This window comes from Mus musculus, chromosome 9, assembly GCF_000001635.26.
Source record: "Mus musculus strain C57BL/6J chromosome 9, GRCm38.p6 C57BL/6J".
NCBI lineage: Eukaryota > Metazoa > Chordata > Mammalia > Rodentia > Muridae > Mus > Mus musculus.
Window position 1 is genome coordinate 47,915,587 of NC_000075.6, and position 22,421 is coordinate 47,938,007.

The following is a 22,421-nucleotide window of genomic DNA, read 5'->3' on the forward strand; positions in this document are numbered from 1 at the left end:
GAACCTTGTTTCCCAGTGTGCTCTGGGGATCCACGGAAGGCATGCCCCTTGAGAAAGTGCACTGTGCCCAAGAGGGTCTGGTACACACTTGCTGCTCACACCTTCCCCCCACCCCCGCCATAAGGTGCTCATGTGTCTCAGGGCTTTTGTGCTTACTGTGCCTTCTGGTTGGTAAAATTGCCTTAGACATAACTATGAGGCCAGCTCCTTCCTTCATCTTGATTTCCTTACTCAGAAGTGAGGTCGTCACTAGACACGCCCATAGTGCCCCCACCCCCAATTCCCCATTCCCTGCTTTGTTTTTGTTTGTTTGTTTAGCGTGCTCACCACCAGTAGTTTTTCCATTTCTGTTCCATGGGTGAGGCCTGCCAAGCCCCACCCTCAGTCACCAGGCCAAGAGGACATAAACATGGCAGATTATCTACTGACTCTTTCGCTTTCACAGTAACTTAAACATACCAGTCTGCGCTCATCCCCACCGGGCCAATCTGGTCTCAGGGCTCCATCTAACTTGAAGGGAGAAGGAAGTGCCTTGGTCCCTGTTCCCAGAGGGAGAGCTAACCTCTGCACTCTCAGTTGTAATGACTCATCTAGAACAGTGGTTCGCAACCTTCCTAACGCTGTGACCCTTTACATACAATTCCTTCATAGCTATAACCTTGCTACTGTTGTGAACTGTAATGTAAGGATCTGTATTTTCTCGTCTTAGGTGGCCCATGTGAAAGGGTCATTGGTCCTGATCCACAGGTAGAGATCCGAGGGCCATGGTCCATGGGACATTACACAAACGACTCTGAAAGGCTTAAACACATTCACACAGTCTGGCTCCTGCTTACCTCTCTTAGACTCACACCTCAGCTGAGATAGCCAGTTCTTCCAGGAAGTCCTACCTGACTGCAGCGTCTGGGAAAATGACTGTTCATCTCATGCTCCTTCACAAACCACTACTTCCTGGCATGTTGGTATTTATTCAGCTCCATCTCCCACAACAAGGCTCCCTTGGCTCTGTCATTTAGTCTCTGAGTCAATTCCATGGTGCATTAGAAAGAAATCAAACAGAACAATAGACTAGTGTATGTAGCAAGGGTTGGTAATATGGATCAGAGATACAGGTCTGGGTTGGTCCTGTTGCTGAGGCTGATGCAAGCTGTCATTTTAAAGGATTTACTGTGTGTATGTGTGTGTGTGTGTGTGTGTGTGTGTGTGTGTGTGTATGGGTGACCACTGAGGCTAGATTAGAGGGTGTCAAGTTGCAGAAGTTGGGATCCACCTATCCCAGGTGCTGGGAACTGAACTCTGGTCCTCTTCAAGAGTAACAAGTGCTGTGTTGCCTTTATCTGAGACACAGGACAGTGTTTTATAGCCTAGCCCTCAAGCACACTCGAAAATTACTTTGTAAATGAGTTTTCAATGACTTTAGATGCAGCATAGAAGGCAGGATGGCTTGTTTTCAGTCTTACTCCCCCTGGTGAATAAATGTCACCTTGCATTCCCAATGCCAGATGACCATTGCTTTAAGAAACAGCTGAACGGATAAGAGTAGCATTCCATTCCCCTTATCTCCATAGCGGCCCGGCCCAGGCTTGTAAGCCCCAAGCAGCACCAGTAACCGGGGACCAAGTATCCAAATGTCTGAGACTATAGGGGAGATTTCTCATCCAAAATACCATGGTTTCTTACACAAGCATGAACAACTCGGACAGCTGCATCAGCAAAAAGCTGACCCCAGGATAGTCAAGAACGCCAGAAAGTCACCTCCCTGGAGCTACTGAACAACTGGAGGCAGTCCCCCTGCCTCTGCATATTGACTGCTTATATGGCTGTGCCCACGGGGGCCTTGGAAGACTCCTGAGTTGTTTGTGAGTTAAAACTCTTGTGAATTTCCTGAGCCTTTCCTGCTTGCTTCCCTCCATGAGGGGATGCTTTCAATCGAGGGGATGGGAGTGGTGATATAACCATGCAATGGCACTTCCTCCTGGAATGTTCTGCCATTCCTATGTAAAGATGTTTGGAAACTTAGTGTCTTTTGCTATTAAAAAAAAGGGGAGTGGGGTGGGGAGGCAAATATCGTTTTTGTGGGGTTGAAGTGGGGCGCTGCAAACGGACACTTAACAGATCAGGGATATTTTTCATTCTGCATGCACTCGCTGGAACCCAGGGCTCCCCACATGCAAGGCCAGTGTGGGTGGGAATCCCCTTTAGGAGATTACCCTGGGGGGGGGCAAGGGGTTCTTGCCTCCACACTGCCGTGTGTCTCTCTGGAGGGACAGAGCGCTGCATCCATCGACGACACTTTTGTATGACTAGCACATCTCTCCTCAGTGTGAGAGCTGCGGAGATTTGGCTTTGATGGGCCTGAGGAGAAGCAGACACAGAGCGGAGGAGCCAGGATGACTGACTGGTGTGTGGCCTGAGGGACCCTGGTGCCTAGAATGTAACAATTCACGATATTTTACCTCAGTGGCAAGAAGCAAGGTACAGATGGTGTCAGATCTCTCTGGGCCTCAGTTTCCCTTTTTGGAAAGACAACTGCAGATTGCCCATGGAAGAGTACAGAACATAAATACCAGAGTGACTCTTATTTGACAATAGGGGCATGATGATGGTGGTGATGGTGATGATGATGGTGGTGGTGGTGACGATGATGATGTCTATTTGTTCCCACTCCCCCCTCTCTGGAAGAGTTCTTGACTGTGGGAAGGAGGGGCCAGTGCACAGTGAACCCAGAGAGCTGCAGAACATGCCAAAGGAAAGTCCCAACAGAAGACAGCAGGAGAAACAGGACTCTGCTTGCAGCTTGGTGTGCTCAGCTCTGGACTCAAGTCCTGGCTCAGATACTTCCAAAGGATCACATAAAGACTGTTTCCCTAGGAAGATGTTTTTGATGCTAGGAAGGAACCCAGGGCTGTATGCATACTGGGCATGCGCTCTACTGAGGAGCTACCCCCACACCAATTACTCACTTTCTTTATCTGTCAAACGGGCGTAAAATAATTCCCATCTCATGCCACTGAGATGCTGAGCCAATAACAAAAGCAATTGTTCTTTAGGAAGCTGAGAGCCTTTGCAGGCTGGGGAGATGGCACGGTTGGTAAGACGTGAGAACCTGAGTTTGAATCCCCAGCACCCACATAAGAACCTGGGGAAACAGATGTGCACCTCTCATGTTGGTGCTGAAGAAGTGGAGACAGAAGGATGCCTAGGACTTGATGGCTCTATTCAATCAGTGAGTTCTGGGTTCAGTTAGAGACCATACCTCAATAAATAAGGTCAAGACAGGGTTGAAGAAGGAGACACACACTTGTACACGTGTACCTACACACACATGATTCACACATACTTATATTCACATGAACATATTCATACCCATACACCACACACACACACACACACACACACACACACAGGCTAACATTGTGGAAGACAGCATAAAATGAAAATGTATACATAATTACAAGGCTGGTTTGGGGCATTATGATTCTATACTATTTCAAGTACAAAAGTCCTGGTATTTTTGTTGGTACAAAATAACTGTTATTTTTGTAATAGTAAAATAATAGGATTTAACTATCACAATTTATATAATCTTATGTGATTACTTGCTAGTATGTTCATATAAATAAAAATTTAAGGTAAATTATTATTATATTCTAATAAATACCCAATGCTATCATTTCCAAAGTTGTAAAGGGTGAATGAACCCTGAATTCTTTGTACCCCCAGGCAAGGATGAGGAATACACAATTCACGTTTATGGGCTGTTTGTTTGTTTGTTTGTTTTGAGGGAGGGAGGGAGGGAGGATTTCACTCTGTAGTCTAAGCTGGTGGGGAGCTCTCTAGATAACACAGGATAGCCTAGAACTCACTATGTTGCCTACGTTAAACTCATAGTGATTCTCCTGCCTCAGCCTCCGGGATTCTGGAATTACAGAGGTAAGCCCCCACATCTGGCTTCCCATTTTTCATTGAACAAAACATGTATTGTTTTGAAAGCATTTGACCATTGATCCTTGTTCAGGTGAGACTTCCCAGGGCAGCCTATTTTTATATTTAATCTCACTGTTTCGCATTCCCAGCAGAAGCAGTGTGGCCGGAGATGAGAGGACAAGAGGGGAAGGAGACACTCTGCTCTCCCACACTGGACTGCCCTGTGCTGACACTGCTCTCCCATACCTGTGCTCTTTCCTCTCGAGCTAACCTTCAGCTTTCTTCCAATCTTATTGGTCCACTGGGTCCAAGTTTATTCCCTTAGTGGCTAGGAAAGAGGGCACTCACCTCTGAAATAGGGTCTCTTTTCCAGATAGCCAGCATCTGAGGATTCAACTCCCCAAGAACTGAAATTCTTCCTCTCACCACTATAAATTGCCAGAATTCGAGAGTCGGTGGATTTCCTTTGATGTTTTAGTTAATGTTGCTGCCACTATGGATAGAAGAGCAGAATCTGCAGGCTGGAGTGATGGCCCAACAGTAAAGAGCACCGGCTGCTCTTCAAAGAACCCAGTTTCATTCCCAGCACCCACGTGGTGCCTCACAGCTGACCAGGGCATCTGGCGCCTTCTTCTGGCCTCCTTAGACAGTAAGGATGCAGCAGTTACGCTTGCATATATGTAGGCAGACACTGATACATAGAAATTAAAAATAAATATATCTATTTTTAAAGGGGAGAATTTGCTGTCAGACGATGTGACTACTTTGGTGATGTTAGCCATAGTACATCAAGCTTTAGTTGCCTTCTTCACAAAACAAAACAAACAAAAAATGAGCTCTGAAGTTGTGTGTGTGTGTGCATGTATGTACATGTTTGTGTATGTGAATAAAGGCAAGTTCCAGACCAGCTGAAAAACACGTTGTCTTTTGAGGGATCCAAACTCAGTTCCTTACACTTACACAGGTCCTAAGCACTTTACAAACTGAACCATCTCCCCACCTCTCAAATCCCTTCTTTAGAATCAGAATGAAATTAAATTGACTTGTGCCTGTGTGGTAATCAATGTGGCATCTGGCCCAGTACCTGACCAGCAGCAGGAAGACGGCTGTCTCTCTTAACTAGACTGCACTGTTTGACACTGGCCGGAGAACCATCTCATTAGGGAAGCCTTCCTGCTTTCAGCTTACATGATGTTTAGTCACCAACATCTCAGTCACACCTTGTTTGTGGCCCTGGCTGAGCTGGGGACATGAATGGATAACTGGGGAGCTCCTTTGTCTTCGCCTGGGCGCCACCCTTCTTTGTAACCGAGTGTCATTTGTTTTCCTGTTCGGCAAGCAGGACTAGAGTAAAACAAGCGCTCACCCTCTTCGATGACCAGTGTCCCTGTGTCAACACTGCACAGCCCCACGAGTAGGCAGAGTGGATGGTTCTGAGCTGTGGCCTTGGAAGTGAGTTCCAGAGTAAGGCTCCAGCACTTCAGGTCCCTCTTCCTTGAGAAAACCCACAGATCAAAATGTGTGTGTGTGTGGGGGGGGCACCGGGTGGGGGTGGGGGAAGGCTGCAGGAGAAAGGGGGGGTACGTGGATTCTTGAACGAGGGGTTTCCAGGTCCCTACGAGGATGGTTTTGGTTATTTGAGGAGTCTCTGCTGTCGAGGGGAGGGGGTCTCTGAGATATATGTCTGTAGCAGCTTTCTCTGATGACAGGTAGGGATTCCTGTAGCCAGGCTGCTCTTGGAGTATGAGATGTGGGGTTCTTATGGCCAGGCCACTCTCTGACTTTTCTGGGTCCCAAAAAGAAGGACGCTGGGCTGTGAGAAGGTCCCCTTAGAGCACCTCATTTGATTCAGGTTATCAGGCCTGAGTCCCAACACTGTCTCTACCTGCTAAGTCATCTCACTGGCCCTTGTATAGGATCTCACCATATAGTCCAGGCTAGCCTGGCATTTCAGATCTTTCTGCCTCAGCTTCCTTGGTGCTGGGGTCACAGACTTGCCTCCCCCCCGCCACGGCCACCATGCCCATCTTGGACTCTATGTCATATGCACTGTTTTTTTTTTATTTGTATCCCCCCCCAGCACAATCCCTGCATTATAAGTTAAGAATGTGGGTGTCAGAGATATTAAATACCTGCTCTAAGGTGACAGAGCAGAAGCCAAGCAGACTAACCTCAGAGCACTCGGCCGGCAGGCTGTGCTTCTTTTCATAGTGACGGTATCATGCTCTGTTCACATCATCCACAGCTGAGTGAGAAAAACTTGAGACAGTGTGTCTTGTCACATCTAAGTCACACCAACCAGACAAGTGGGATGTTGAGACAGAGAGGGACTTAGCTTAGCCCAAGGAAAGAAGAGTGCAAGAGAGGATCCCTTGGGAGGGGCTGTCCCATTTCATTTCTGTAACATGGTAGTCAGTTATTACCACCCCCCTTTTACAGACAGCAAAGCTGAGGCTCAGAGCACTTCAGCAATTTCCCCAAAGTCACAGAACCAGAAAACAAGCAATGGTAGTTGAAACATTCTGCCCTTCAGCTTGGATCCTCTGTATCATTGTTTCTTTTTGAGGACATTAAACACAGGAGTAGGGAAACTGGTGAGAGGGAAGATTAGACTCTTAGTGGGTGGGCTGGGGAATGGGGCTCGGTGGTAGACTGTTTACCTAGTTGGTTCCTGGCTCCAGATTCCATCCCTAGCACCCAAATAAACATAAACAAATAAACAAATACATCGGCTTGTTATGTAGGGAACCAGGTTCAAGTTTGTTTTCAGTTATCCAAAGTCTTGGAGATAATAAAAAAGCCAACACTTCCATAGATGTTGCCAGAATATTCCAAGGGTATTTTTGCTGAACAAGGGCTGGTGTGTAAGTTCAGGGTTTAGTATGCCTTGCCGGCATGCAACCCCACTTTGTTCTCTACCATAGCATAAACCAGGCTTAGTGATCTACTCCTGACATTCCAGCACTGGGGAGGTGGAGGCAGGTGGATCAGAAGTTCAAGGTTCTCTTTAGCTCCACTGTGTGCTTGAGGGCCCCGGGGAGTGGGATGGGAAGCAAAGGATCCCAGTGTCGGCCACTGGAGGAACGACTTCCTGGAAGTCCAGGGTCCATGTTTGGCTTCTGTAGCATTTACTGAGCTAAGAGGCTGGATTGGCATATCCGTGAGGTCATTAGTAACCCTTTGAGGGTTATGCAATGATCCTATTAGACAATCGAACCTGGAGCGATCCCGCTCACCTGGACTGCTGGCTGTGTAGAGGAGTCCCCAGACCTCCTGTCCAGCCTGAATCCTTCACCCTGCACAGTGCTTAGCCAGCACGGCTCCCCCCTCCCTAGCACCCCACTGATACTTGTTTATGCTTCTCTCTGGACACATTATATCATCTCTTGAGTTTTCTTTATTTGTTTACACAAATGTTTCCTTCTCTGCATTGTGAGCATCTCACGGGCAGGATAACAATGCTTTATTCAACACATCATCTCCTCAGCACTTGCGATGGTGTGGGAAAATCTGGGATCCACAGTGCTGACTCATGACACCTGCTGATGGACGGGAATCCTCAAGTGTGGGTCCTTGGGCAGGATAACCAACCTCTCTGTGTCTGGCTTCCCTCATCTAGAAAAATGACAGTCACCATAGCGCCTACCCTAGGGTTCCTGGGGAGGAAAATACATTAATTTTCACCTAGTGCTTAAAATGGTGGCAGGCACTCAAAAATATTAGCTATTAATAGTGCTTGTTATTATTCTCAACATCTCACAAAGAATAAGTGTTTCCTGAATAGATGTCTGAGTGACTGAGTGTAGAATTCTTATAACCTCAGAGTTACCCCGAGTAATGTTTGCTAGAGAGCTGGGGTACTCTAGAGGGCAACAAAACGCTCTCCTTGTAGTGGGCTTGGGTTCCAGTCTCAGCTCTGCTGGAAACTCGGCATACATGTTAGGAAAGTCATCTGACCTCTTGCTCCCTCTGATTCTTATTTTCCAAATGGACCAAACAGAAGTGGATGCTTGCTCTTAGGTTTAAAGGCATAGCCTCGGCCAGAACACTTGTCCTGAGAGTCAGGTGGGCACATCGGATATTGTATGCAGGTGGAGTCTGGAAGCCTGCAGGACAGCTCCCCCCTACATCCCTCCTTCTGTGAATGGAGGGTGTCCACAGTTCTGGACTTACTGGCTTTGGTTATTAGCAGTGAGGATCCTGATGTCAGATTTCTAAAGTCAGCATTTGCTGAGTGGTCTATTGTGGTCGGCTCAAAAAATAGCCTCATGCCACCGTGTGGGGTATCAGGCCTTTGCCTAATACCCAGTAACTTCATACTCAAAACATCAGCCAGCTATTGTGTAACGCCAATGACAGCAGGTTCTTGCTACAAATCCTGAAAGCTGTCTCTTGGATACCCTTAACGTATTCATAACATTGGTATTTATGTATTTATCTCTGAAAACCATAACCTTGGAAAAAGCATTTAGGGGAAAGAAGGCTGTAGTGATTAAAGAAAGCTCTGTTCATTTGAACAACATTAAATACAACTGGCATAATGACAACTGCGAGATCCGATAGAATATAGAGAAGGCTGCAGATAAAGGGCTTGTATTTTTCCCTGATGTAACATAATGGTCACATTTTTCTTTCACAATGGTTTTGCCGAGATAAAGAACAAATTATACTGATTTGATTGCTACTTAGAAATACTTAAAATTGAAAAAGACAGCAGGTGGGCCTGGTTAGAAAGGATGGTTATTTTAGCATAACAGATGCATGCATGAGACATTGCCCCAACAATTTTTTAATCATAAGACCCCCCAAACTTTTCCCTACTTCTTTTCCTTGGGATGTGAGCAAGTGGGAGGGGGTGAGTAGGTCCTGTTGGGGGCCATGCTCTGGGCTCTAAGTGCCAGCCATTCCCAGAGAGCCTGTGCCAGGGGTAAGTTCTGGGGTGGAAGTCAGCCCAGGGCTAGTCAGATTTCAGGGCAGGGCAGGGCAGGGCAGGGCAGGGCACAGGGCAGGGCACAGGGCTGGACCTACCGATCACAAGCACTCAGGAGCCAGGAGACTGGGACATGGCCTTTCAAGCCACAGAAACAATGCTTTGCATATTTGTGCTTTTTTTTTTTCCCCTCCTTGGAGACAAGGTCTCACTGTGTACTCCAGCCTGCTGATCTGTGTATGTACACACATGTTTGTATATGTATGGGCATACGCAATCTTGGGTATCTTTCCTCAGACACAGTGGATGTATACAAACTTTCATTTTTCTGACAAGGTTTTCTTACTTGCCCCAGAACTCACCAAGTATTCTAGACTGGCTGACAGGAAGCCCCAAGGGTCCACCTGTCTCTGCCTTCCCAGTACTGGGATTATGAGCAAAAGCCACCCTGTCCAGGTCTTTTACATGACTTCTGGAGATTAAGTTCAGGCCTTCGTGCTTATTAGACAAGACCTTTACTGTTCTCTCCAGCCTCACTGGCTGGTCTTAAAAAATGATCCTCAACCCCCGCAACACCCCCCCCCAAAGATCTTCTTGTCTCAGCCTCCCAAGTGGTGAATTTCAGTCTCCCCTGAGCTCCTCCAATTCTGTTCTCTGATGACAGGAATAAGGGTACGAGTGTCCCCTACCCCAAGTGTCTTGTTCATCACTGGGTTTCTTCTTCCCCTGGTGACTGAATGCCATCCAACCATTCTGTTTGGCTTCATGCTTTCCGCTCCCTAGAAGCTTGAATTTGGGACCACGGAAAGACGTACCCATTAACTCTAGTGGCTGCCTCGCAGCCTGGCAACCTGACTCTCCAGCTCCAGTGGGTTCTGTTTTCTCTTTTGGAAGGTGTGTGAGCCATCGACTTGTGCAGCTATTTGTCAAAAGATGAAAGAACGGCTTTATTCTGGGTGAACGAATAGAAAGTGACACAGGTGTTTGAGTGGCGGGTAAGCAGCCCAGGTTGGCTTTGTCTTGCTTAACACAAAGCCTTCTGATCTCTGGCCCTGCTTGCTCTGCTCCCGACTGAGCAGACAATCGTGTAGATCCCGGAGGCCTGAAGAAGCAGGGGTATTGCTGGCAGCGGGAACCAGGCCTAAATTCCAGGCTCAGGATGTAACTGGCACCCTGGTTCTCCCGGCCAAGCACTTTGTTCTTGGTTTCTTAATGCTCCATCCATGCAATTTACCTCCTCTAGCTAGCTTCTACAAAGGGAACACGCAGGCCAAATCTCTCCAGTTTCTTCCTTAGACATGTTTTGTTTTTAAATGAACTTCTTTTTTGGAAGCAAAGTTGGAGTTTATTAAAAGACAGTTTTAGCATTGATTTTAAGAAGAAAGTAGAAAAGAAAGGAAAAAAAAGAGTAGCCAAGAGTGGGAGTGAGGGCATCTTGAACAACAACTAAGTATTTTAAAGTAACCATAGGTATCCTTATAGTAACCACACGTACTGTTTTTGAGTATATCTTTAGGATGTTTTTGAGCACATCTTAAGGATGGCTGATGATCCTGGGTTTTTTATTATTATTATTTAAAAATTTCATACAACATATTTTGATTATATTCTTTAATAAAATTTTATTGTAAAATAGTTTTAGGTTTATAGAAAAATTAAATGACAGAAAAGAAATTTCTTATGTGTTCTATTCCAGTCCCCACTGAGGTTGCTATCTTATGCTTACTATGTTATTCTGGCCTTTGTTAAAGACATGGCTGCATTATTACTAACACAATTGACAGCTTATTCATTGCTATTTCCTTTGCATTCACCTATGTCTTGAGTTTCTCTGCTTTGCGCGCGTGCGTGCGTGTGTGTGTGTGTGTGTGTGTGTGTGTGTGTGTGTGTGTGTGTGCGTGCGTGTGTGTGTGTGTGTGTGTGTGTGTGTGTTGAAATCATGTTTCAGTCTGTGCAGCTGCACCCAGCCTGGAACTCACTAGCCTCTTCTCTCCGCCTTCCAAGTGCTAGGATTGCAGAGTTTCTTACATTCATTTTTCATTTCTAGTCAGGCCTCCCATCAGACATATCTCATGGCATTTAGCCACTGGGTCTCCTCTGGGCTGGTTGTTTCTTACTCTTTGCTATTTTGGGTGAATCGAGTGGTTCTGAGAACTGGCCAGGTGAACTGTAGAAGGGTCGAAGTGATGGGTTTCCATGGTGAGGATGGTACGTGGTGGATTGGGAAGGGGGAATCTGAGGGTGAGGTGATATTTTCATTATATCTCACCAAGTCTGTCCTACCTAGAAACATATTCTGGGTGGATGTAAGAGGAGTTTTCTAATGGTTATCGTTGCCCAAAGACATAAATGATTTTCCGAGTAGATAACAATGCACCTAACACAAGGAAGAAGAGACCCAGAGACGAGACTGAACATGAATCTAAAACCAAGATGGCAGAATAGGAAGAACTGAGACCCTTCAAAGCCCACCTTTCTGAATTGTTTTTTTTTTTTTTTTGTCTTAAAAATTCTTCTCCCTTTGTCTATTTCCCAGGTAACATTCCTGCCCTTTCCCACTGACCTATCATTGACTGAAAGGATCTTACAACCTAGCATTTTCCAAAGCCCCCAAAACAAATCTAGTAAAGTAACATAAGACAGTTATGATGACAGCTAATGAAGCAATATGGTATACTATGTGCCCACATCTGCTCGCTCTCTCTCAACCTCTCCCCAGTCTGTTTAGAAAGACCACAACTCCCTATTCTGAGAGTAGACCCATCCTCCATACTGATAAGGTAGTCCATGAGATACCTAGACCAGGTAGGACACATAGGAAGAGAAAAGAACCCTTTAACTGGAGACCTTGGGAGTGAGACAGATGCTGCCCATGTGGTTGGGTGAGGGCTAGCCACAGGCAAATACAATGCCGTCCAGAGCAGCACCCAAGCCACACATGCCTGCTCTAACATGGGTTGATTGACATCCTGACTGTCTAGCCACGCCCCTCCCTCTTATAAGCCTCTTCCTTTCCACCTGTTCCAATTCACCCAGCCCATCACCTACTCTGAAAATCACTTATTACTTGGGCATTGCTAACCATTAGGTAATTCACCCAAAATGTGTTCACCCAAAATGCCACCTGTGTCTCTCCCAGTATGACCACACAAACCATCATAACTCCTGCTCAGCCGTCCTTCATGGAACTGATAGTGTTTCCTTCTTCCTGTCAGTTCTAATACTATACAATATCACGAACATTTTTATTCTGTCTTTAACCATCTTTTGAAAACATGATCCTTACGGGCGTCATAATATCCCATTGTAGTTATGCACTATAATTTATTTAACTATCCTCTCATTGTTGATGCTGAGATGCCTTCCAATTGGAGGTTATTATATATAATATGCAGTGAGTGCCGTGTGCATCTTTGTCTGTTTCAATTATTTCCTTGGTGTAGATTATTAGCAGTAGTAGCTAGTGGGCCAAAGGGCAACTGTTAGATTGTATTTTGACAAAGAGTAGAGTCTTGCTATTATATGGAGAGATTGGCATTGCTGTGCGGTATGAATCTAGAATGTTGAGATAGATTGGTTGAACAGTTGGTGGCAGTTGAGGATCCTTAGTGGTTACTGAAATATGGCAAAGCTTCTTCACTAAGAAGTGTATTGTCCTGTGTTAATAAGTTTAGAGCGGAGATCAGTATGGCATCCTAGATGGGGTTATAAACATTTGTAGCAAAGACCCTTCCGAGGCAAAAGTATCTTTTGTAGTTGGAGGAATTACAGAAGAAAGGCTATTTATTGTATGCGTGTGAATGTGTGTGTATGTCTGTCTGTGTGAGTTTGTTATATAAAAGCATGTGTCTGTGTGTTCAAGGGTGCACATGCATGTGGAGGCCAGAGCCGGGATATTTCTCACTGTCGTTCACTACCTTACTTTTTGAGACAAGTTTCTCACTGAACCAACTGCCCACCGATTAGCAGGACTGCTTGGCCTGTTCCTGCCTCTCACTGCAGTGCTAGGCTCACAGATATGCTGCAATACCTGGCTCCTACCTTGCTGCCGGGAATCTGAACTTGGGTCTTCACGCCGACACATCAAGTGCTTTACGCACCGAGCTATGTTCCCAGCCCTGGCACATACACACTTTTGAAAGCAAAGCCAGGTTGTTCTCAGTGATGCATGGACCACTTATGCTTTGGCCCAATGGAAATACTGAAAAGATCAGAGATGTTATGATTCTAATGGGAGGATTACTGACGAGTTAAAATTAGATCAAAGGGCAGATTCATTCTAGAATGAAAACCGAAGAGGAAGCAAGCTCTTGTTAAAGTTAGCTGTGCATGTGGAGTGGTGGAGAGAGTCCAGGATGCCTTGGCATTGTCCTGACAGCTCTTGTTAAGGCTGGGAGATGAAACAGTACATACTGAAATATGAAGGTGATGTTGGATGGCGTGTGGTCCTGAGGAAGTACATAGGCATTGGTGTCTGAGAATTTGACCTGCACCTCAGCTAGCCCACGCTTCCCACCTGGGAAAGCATGGGTTTCTTCCTTCTGGTTTCTACTGCAAAGGCTTTGTGTGATGGTTACACAATATTCAATATAAACCATAGTTTAGCTTCTATCATGTGACTGGTGTGTGGATAATGTTCGAGGTTGCTGGCATGTCTGCTGTGAGCTGGAAGCTAAGTAGGCAAGTGTGCCACAGAGAATTTCCATATCCCCTAGACCGTGGCAAGCAGGAGTCAAGGCCAGAAGTAGAGACAATGTTGACTTATTTCATTGACATCAATAATGGTATCCACACAGAATTTATCTCAGAATGTCAAGATCACAATGTATGTCTTCTGCAGCATTTGAAACAGTTTGTGTTACACAAAAAGAGTCAAGTGGGACCCTTGCTTTGGAATGGCTCTGGGGTGGAAGGAAGAGGGAGAGTTCTTTCTCTTGGGCTTTTAAATTTTGAAAAGCCTCTGATTGTGGTGAGAATACTTTACATGAGGTGTTTTTTCTTAACAAATACACCATGTATACAGCACATTACTTTTGTCAGACTAACCACATTACTGCTTTCAGTGTGGTCTCTTTGGGAACAAACCCTTTGCATGTTCCATCTTACTGGACCCTTAGCACAATGCCGTGAGATGCCATTTCATTGTACAATTGTATCTTAGTTCATTTTCACAGAAATAGAAAGTTCCAGGACCATATTCTACCCCAAAGCCCATGCTCACCTCACAATAAAACTTACCAAGGGAAGTGTAGCAAGCAGTCTGGCCTGTGATCCTGGTCCTTGGGTGATCTCACATTTGCCGTGGTTGTTTGATTACGATGATCATCCAGACCCTCCTCCTTTCCCAAAGCAGCTGGTACTCAAAATGTGGTTTTTCTCACTTTGGTCATTTACTCTGTTCCCTGTAATTATCTTTGAAAGATTTCAGCTTGCAAACTCTAATTATACATAGGTACATTTGTAACCTTAATTTCCCAGACTACACCAGTGTAGAAGGGAAAGGTGTAGATACTTTAAAAACAAAATGACCTCCCCTCTCAGATTCTTCTTTCCTCCTCTTCATAGTGACTGAACTAGGTTCTCTAAATCATCAGTGTTTACTGTTGACAGCAGTGGGGCTAACCTTCCTGTCACTAGCCTGTGGCTGTCTGCAGTGGCCACCTCAGGGCTCTCAAACAGGTAGCCCTCTTTCCTCTTATCCTGTGGGTCTGCTGGCTAAGCCCCAACAGGACACTATTACCATTCCTGGACAGCCCTTGATTCCAACCATGGACTGTCACCTGTGCCTCTCCGGAGCGATGGTACAAGGACAAATGACCTCAGTGCCTTGATACTTTTCAATTTTCAAGCTTTCAGAAGCATGCTCACCCCCCTTAGGAAGCAGAGGAAGGAAGGATGAAGGGTCTCAATGATTGCTAAGAGTAGCTGTCCCTCTCATTCCCCAGAATCTCCTCTGAGCTGCCTCGGAATGTGCCTTCATCTGGACAGCCTGATACTGGACCCATCAGGAGTTGTGAGCCATTGTCTAATCTCAGCCTGATCCTTACTCTCTGAGTGTGCCCCTCCATGACACCATGGGTGTTTGGGCTTTTGCCATCCTTCTCCTCTCCCACAGACATGTCCTGGACAGCAATGGCACCAGGATCACCTCCAGCTCTGGACCTACAGTATCCCCAGCATCTCTCTGAACTAGAGCTTGCTTAAAGGTCTTCACGTGACTCCTTCTTCCTCACCTTATGTCCTTCTCCTCCTCCTAGACTTGGAATTTATCATCCCTGGAATTACCTTGGGAGAGACAGCAAGCTTCAGCATTGAGGTTGAAACAGTTGTTCTGCTTCTTAACAATGTATCAGCACCCACGGACTGCTCTGGTTCCCCATAGGAAGCAGTTGCTGCCCAAGATGTGAAGCTCCAGCTGCCTTCCTGGTAGCTCCAGAGTCTTGTCTCGTCTCGTCTCTGCTTTTTTCATTTCTTTTAAAGCATGTGCAGCCCATCCTGACCTCAAACTTGCTATGTAGGCAAGGACAGCCTTGAACTTCAGACCTTGCACCTTTACCTTTCAACACACCCTCTTTTGGCTGCACTGGGGCTCCATGTACAGAGGTGAGTACTCTGTCTACTGAGCTACACCCCTAGATCCCAGGCTTTCCAGTTTCTGATGACAGCTGTTAGAGTGGATACTTTTGGACCCCCCACAGGAAGCCCCTTTCTGGATCTGTTTGCCCTTAATCAAAATCCATTCCAGCTCATCCCAGAAGAGATGCTAAAAAAAAAAAAATTGCTGAAGCACCACAGCCGCATCTAAACAGGAAGAAGTTAATACCAATGGAATCAGCTTACCCACGTGTACAGGGACAGTCCAGCTTCCCACTTTCCAGCTGGACAACTCTGGCAAGCCACCCACAGCTCCAGAGTCTTCTCTTCTCCACCTGTGACATAAGGGTAGAAAGGAGACCTTTCTGGTGGTGTTGGTTTGGAAATCAAATGAAGTAATGAATGGGAAGCGTATTGCAAAATGTCAAGCACGCTTTAATGTTAACTATTAATAGTGATGGGCAGTATTATTAGCCCGAGGGTCCACAGGATATTGTAGCAGCAAAGAACAGAAACCCAGAATCCAGCTGGTTGAAAAATAGGGAGATTTATTCCCTCACATAACTAAAGATCTGAAGGTACAGCAGGCTGCAGAGGTGGGAGGCTCAGGGCCTCAAGGGTGATACTAGGGGTTCAGGTTTCCTCTATGTGTGTGTTCCACCATTGTGGGTATAAGCTGTGCCTTTGGTCTTGTCTCAAAAGGAGAACAGGACTGGGAAACATGCAGCTAACAGCAAGTCCTAAGGAACAAAAGAGCTTTCTCCTGGGAGTGAGAAACTTTCCCATGCCCCCGGAAGCCTTTTCCTCATGCCGATTCTATGAAAATTGCTGCACATACCTATTTCTATAACATCCCATGACTCTGGGACATTTGGATTAGCTAGGCCTGCAGGTGTGGAGGCATCATGGTATCAGAGCATTTGGTTGGAACCAGAATGTATTCACTTTCTGCTGCTCTGAAAAAAAAAAACATTTACATATCAACTTACAAGGAGCGGTGGTGCTTGTTTCTGTCATAGTCCTTTGGTCCTGATCCTTCTGAGCTGGTGTTGATATGGCAAGGGTTGATATAGAAGAGGATTCTCGCTTCATGACAATCAGTGATGAAGGTTGGGAGAAAGATGGATGTGGGAATAGGTTCCAATATCCAAGGAATCCCATATCTTCTTCTAGACGCCTGTGGTACCCACACATACATGGAATGTAACAACAACAACAACAACAACAACAACAACAACAACAACAACAACAACACACACACACAAACACACACACACACACACACACACACCCTGTTGAGAAAGAAAGTGGTTGAGCATCTGTTTCACTAGGCTTTCCCAAGCCCTGTACTAGGGAGTGTTCCTAACGACCTCACTTCCTCCCACTAGGCTCCACCTATCAATGCTTTTACTACATTCCATAGTGCCACCTGCCTACAGCTAAGCCTTTGTTTCCTGCACCTTTGGGGGGAACTTCCAAACGTTATCAAGGGTCACATGGGGACATAAATCTGGGGTGACTAGATACCAAAGATGTAACAGTGGTAACTCATAATTTTTTAAAAAATTCTTATCTTTAGACTGCACACTTTACATGTAGAACTCTTTACACATGCCATCCACAGCTCCTGACTCATTCTGGTACTCCAAAATATTTGCTTTATCACCTTTAGTGGCAGCACTTGGGAAGCAGAGGCAGGTAGATCTCTGTGAAGCCATCCAGAGCTTCATAGTGAGACCACCTCTCCAAAAATAATTTGGTGGGGACACCACTGATAAATATTCCCAGGCATGCCCCATTATATAACAAGTACCCCTTCCCAAATGTCAGGGCTGTTTTCATTTGTTTGGGCACTCTTGGCACCCACATAGTAAGAGATCTATAAAAATGCTCTAAGAGAGAGAGAATGACTGATTTGTGGAAGGAATCGGACTTTCACTGCGGACAAGAGACGCTTATACCCTTCTTTCCTTAAAGATGCTTGGTTGAATAAGCACTGTCTAGATGTAACTCCTGTGATCCTCTGAGGAGTTGGACACTGTAAATATTCTATTTTAGGAGAGCCCAAGGTGACCTCCAACTTGAGATCCTTCAGCGTCAGCCTCTGACATGCTGGGATTACAGGAGTGTGGCACCATATGAGCACCTTGTCTGACATGGTACCCGGCAAAGCCACTTCTCTACTTTGGCCTTTGGTTTCGCAAGCCCAGTCCTGACTGAAGAAGGGACTCCTGTTTGGTAAGAGGGCTCTGCTCTTGCTCCCATCCCCAGTGGCACTGATTATCAGGAGAGCCTCAGAGGCGATACTCACAGACCTCGCGGTGCATGAGTTGGTGGAAGGGGACTTCCACACAAGTCAGCCTAGGGTTTGACTCCTGTTCTGATCACACACTTGGGTCACATCCCGAGTTTCCTTAGCAGTGAGCTTGCTCTGAGGAAGCACAGGTGCTTGCCAGACAGCCTGCCGTCGGCCAGTGTGTATCATGGAACGTCCATTTCAGGCCATCTCCCGTGCTTCTCAGGAAAAGGGGGAACGCTCTGGGGATGAGCTTTGCATAGCTAGGAAGAATTGGGCTACACTATGGCATGGTTGTTGTTGTCTGGCTGTCAGGATGGACGGAGTCCCCTGTTCGTTTGTGGGCTACCGTGTTGTGGGGGTGGGTCTTCAGTAAGAGCCAGCACTGACGATAGACGGCTTGACCCCTTTCTCAGATGGTCATGAGGAACTAGCTTCATTCTGAGCTTTGTTTCTGTCTCTCAGACATAGTCACGTTGTCAGAAAGAAGTAAATGGCTATTACTGAGAGAAACACTAAGAAATCACCCAACTGGCATGCCTCGTACCATTCTAAATACTTTGCATATGTTAAAGAATCTACCCTAGAAGCAAGAGCGTCTTTCTGTCTCCACTCAGTGAGGAAACTGAGGCACTGAGAGGTTCTGATGTAGTAAGTGACCAGGTTGTGTTTCAAGGTCTGGCTTCTGGCCCTGGAGAGCTGCACACCAGTCATCTTTCGTGTACTCTGGGCCCACATCACACACTGAGCTCTGATCTTGGGACTTCCAACCTACGTTCAGTTCAGCCCTCAGCACAAACTAGTGTTGAGGTGTCCCAGGTGGTCCAAACTATTGGTGTCCAAAGGAATCAAAGCCAAGAGAGGGTAAGTGGCTTGTTCCAGGCCAGGGGTCAGTAAGATGTGCTAGGATTCAGATGTTGGCTCCCAACCTTTCTCTTAACCACGATCCCCAGTGCCCCTTAGCCTCTTTTGTAAGAAACATTGTATCAGTAGATGAAGTTTAGCCAGCTTGGTCCTTGCAACAACTCCTCACCTTCCTTGAGTCTTTTCCTCTGAGAAGAATCTGTCACATGACTTAAGAATAGACTACACTCGGCACGGATTTATCTAAGCCCTTGTCTGTGCAACCTGAGGTCCATTTGATTGAAAGAAACCTCCTGAAAGCATCTTCTCCATTTTGCTGGCCTTCAGGGGAGACGACCTCCGGTATGGTCAAGATGTCCTGGTGTATTTCTAATTGTTTCCAGGGAGGGAGAGGGAAACCTCTAGGAAGACAGATAACTGGGGCTGGCTCAGGATGGCAGGACCGTCTAGAGTGCAAGTGACAGGGGGACATGGGCCAGGACTACTTGGGGGAGCACCAGCCCCAAATACCCTCACTCAGCACCCAGACACTCCCTTCCCCCCACCCACCTCACCAAACGCCGGCAAAAAGCCTGAAAACAATTTGTCCAGTCTGTGAGTAATGTCTAGTCACTAAATGCTAATTAATTTGCTGTTGCATCTGAGTTAATTTATGGGGTGTTCTCTTCACCAAGTAAATTTTAATTAAGAAGAGTAAAACAAATGACAAAGTAATTTCCAAAAAATTAATTTTCAGTAAACACCAGCCATTGTTTCTTCTTTGTTATCGCAATAAAAGTCAGAGTGGGGCCTCCCTGGCACCCCCTTCTACAACTCCCCCATTTCTAAAGATGAAGTTTGAGCCTAAGGCAGGCTCTCGGGGTAGAAAGGCAGTGGTGCAAATTAGTGACTAGTTAAGGCCAAAGGGAGCTGGACAGACAACAGCAGGCCTCAGAGAAACGCAACAACTGCTACTTCTGGGGAGTTTGTTGTATGCAGTTTCTCACAGAGCTCAGCACTTTTTTAGGGGCTCAGTAGGGAAAAGACACCTAGTGTTTGCTCTGGTAGAAAAATGAAAGTCAAGAGAATAAGGTATATTTGGGCTTTTTTTTTTTCCAATTTCTAAATTAACTGGGTTGCATAAACAAGTAAGAAGGAGAGAGGACAGAAACGAGTTGAGGGCTGGAGAGATGGTGCAGCAGTTCCCAGAGCACATTGCTCTTGCAGAAGACCTGGAGTTCAGTTCCTAGCACCAACATCAGGCTGTTCATTAAGGGCCTTTGACTCTAGCACCAAGGGATCTGATGCCCTCTTCTGGCCTAGACAGGCACTGCACTCAGGCACATGTGTACTGAAGAAAGGAGTTGAACATCAGTTTGGGAAACTTTATGTCTTTGTTCTCAGTCTAACATCTTTCTGAGGTAAGTAATTTATGCTCCAATACGCCCATATTACAAATGAGGGAGCTGAGTGTCTTAAGAGTTAACCCCAAGTTACACATTATAGCAAGGCAGACTTGACACCTACTTTGTGGCTCCTAAGTTGTCTGCTAATAAATACATTCTTTCTTATCAATGACATGTACAGCAAAGGGATTCCTGAGCTGGATCTGCCTGGTTGTGCTGGGTCTGCTTGTTAAACAGAGGCTCTAATCCAGTGACATCCCTCTTGGGGTGAGGTTATGAGGAGAGCCAGGTAGCCTCGATCACAGTGCAGGGCTGAGCTAGAAATCATCTCAGGAGCTCAGAGGGGCGGACTCCTCCTTCCACCCTGCACCACTTCCTGCCACTGTAGTCCTACACCATACTTGCCCTGTCCCCAGCGAGGCTGTATTGCACACATGTGAGCTGAGCCTCTTCACTCACTATAGAGTAAAACGATGCTATCCAGTGTGTGGGGAGCTGGGCAGGGGTCAGGGCTGGCAGCTTGGAAGCTGGGCGGTCATCATGGTGGCACAATGCAGGCGCTAACTGTAGCGCCTGCTTCTTTAGAACCCCCGTTGTCCTGCTGCAGTCACTAGGGGCTCCTATGAAAGTATGGATTTGTCTGGGTTTCTCTGTTTAATCCCAAATCTGTCAGGCCTTGTTAAATTTGATGGGGCCTGAAAGGTCTGGTGTTAAGCAAATACTCAGTGGCCAGAGTCTTTGATGAGAATCAAACTGAAGCTTAATCCTGAGGTAATGGCTTTGCCCACAATCCCAGGAGGCCAGGGATAAGTGAGGGGGAGGTGGAAGTTAGGAGGATGCCTGAAGCAGAGCTTGCTGGGAGCGAGTTGTGTGGAGAGGGGTCTGGGCAACAGCTTCCCTTTGGTTGGGAGTTCCAGAGCAGTGCCCCCTCCTCAGCCTCCTGCTCCTAGCACGTTAAATGTCTGAATCTCTTGGGGAATATATTCTGACAGAGTGGAGTGAGACAAGATGAGGCTCTTTGGTCCCTGTTTTCGCAGATGGCGTTGAGATAAAGAAGAAAACAGAAAGGCAGCCAAGAAGAAGGATAAACATCCCCTTTAGGTTTTCAAGTGTTCAAAGGTTCCCTTGGAGGTAAGAGTGGAGGGGCAGGGCTGGGCTGGGTCCCTTCCACCTCTTCTCACAGGGAGACCATGATCTACAAGTGGTGTGCCAGGCAAAACAAAGGCCCCTAGAGACTACCAGACTGTGGCATCTGGAATCCCCTTGAGATTCTTGGCTCTCTGGGGGAGCTGGGGCATCTTGCAGTGTTATAGAGGTCTTCAGGGCAGGGTATAGAAAGCAGGTGGTACCCACACTCTTACTGCCCTATGTGACTAAAAGAACTGATCGAGCCATCTCCAGCAGTTCTCTGGAGATGGCTGCTGTGTGCTTCGTCAAGGTACCTGATTAAAGATTCATGGGGAAAAAAAATAAACATTTGCAAAGCGATGCTTAAGCAATCAGGCGTTTCAGGGGGTGAGTTGCCACAGCACAGCAATCCCATGCCCCGAGAGTAATCGGCATTTAATGTCAGCAGCACCTCCTGTATCCCCACACGGAGGCAAGGATGCCCGCATCACCCTCCCCGGAGGCCCCACTCACCAGGAGAAGCTAGGCTCTCCCAGCAGCTCAGACTTTGCTCTTTAGTTGTCTTCCCCCACCCCCCACATTTTGTTTATTGTGCACAGGGCAACATGGGCTCTTGGCAGAGAAGAAACATGGGAGATTTCATAGCAGACACTCACTCCTGCAAAGTACAGAAGACACTAAGTTCTGGAAACCTGGCCTGAGTGTGGTTCACAGGTCCAGGTTGGCCAGTCTTCCCGTCACTCTTTGAGGAGCTGCCACACAGATTTCCATGTGATTCCTGCCTTCTTGGAAGCTGCAAGTCCGTGGACAGAGTGAGGCTGACGGTGATGACAAACACTTTCATATGTCAGAGACTGGGGAACGGCGCATCATCTGTATTACCTCATTTATTTACTTAGTGTGTGTGTTCATGTGTGCACTGTGCATGCATACACATGCGTGTATGCACATGCTCCTATGCACAGGATACAAGTGGAGGTCAGAGGACAACCTTCAGGAGCAAATTTTCTCCTACCATGTGGGTCCCAAGGGTCAAACTCTGGTCATCAGGCTTGGCTGCAAGCACCATTACCCACGGAGCCATCCCTCAGCCTTGTCAAATCTCTTTCCAGATGCGAATGCCCAGGCACTGAGAGGGTGAACACTTGACTGAGGGATTGGACCCTACACACCTTTGACTCTAGGTTTATGCTTTACCACCAGCTCTACCTGGTAAACACAGGTAGAATCGGCGTTCTCAGCTCCACTCTCAGATAGCCAGGAGATGTCCAGCCAAGTCCTCAGTCATACTGGACTT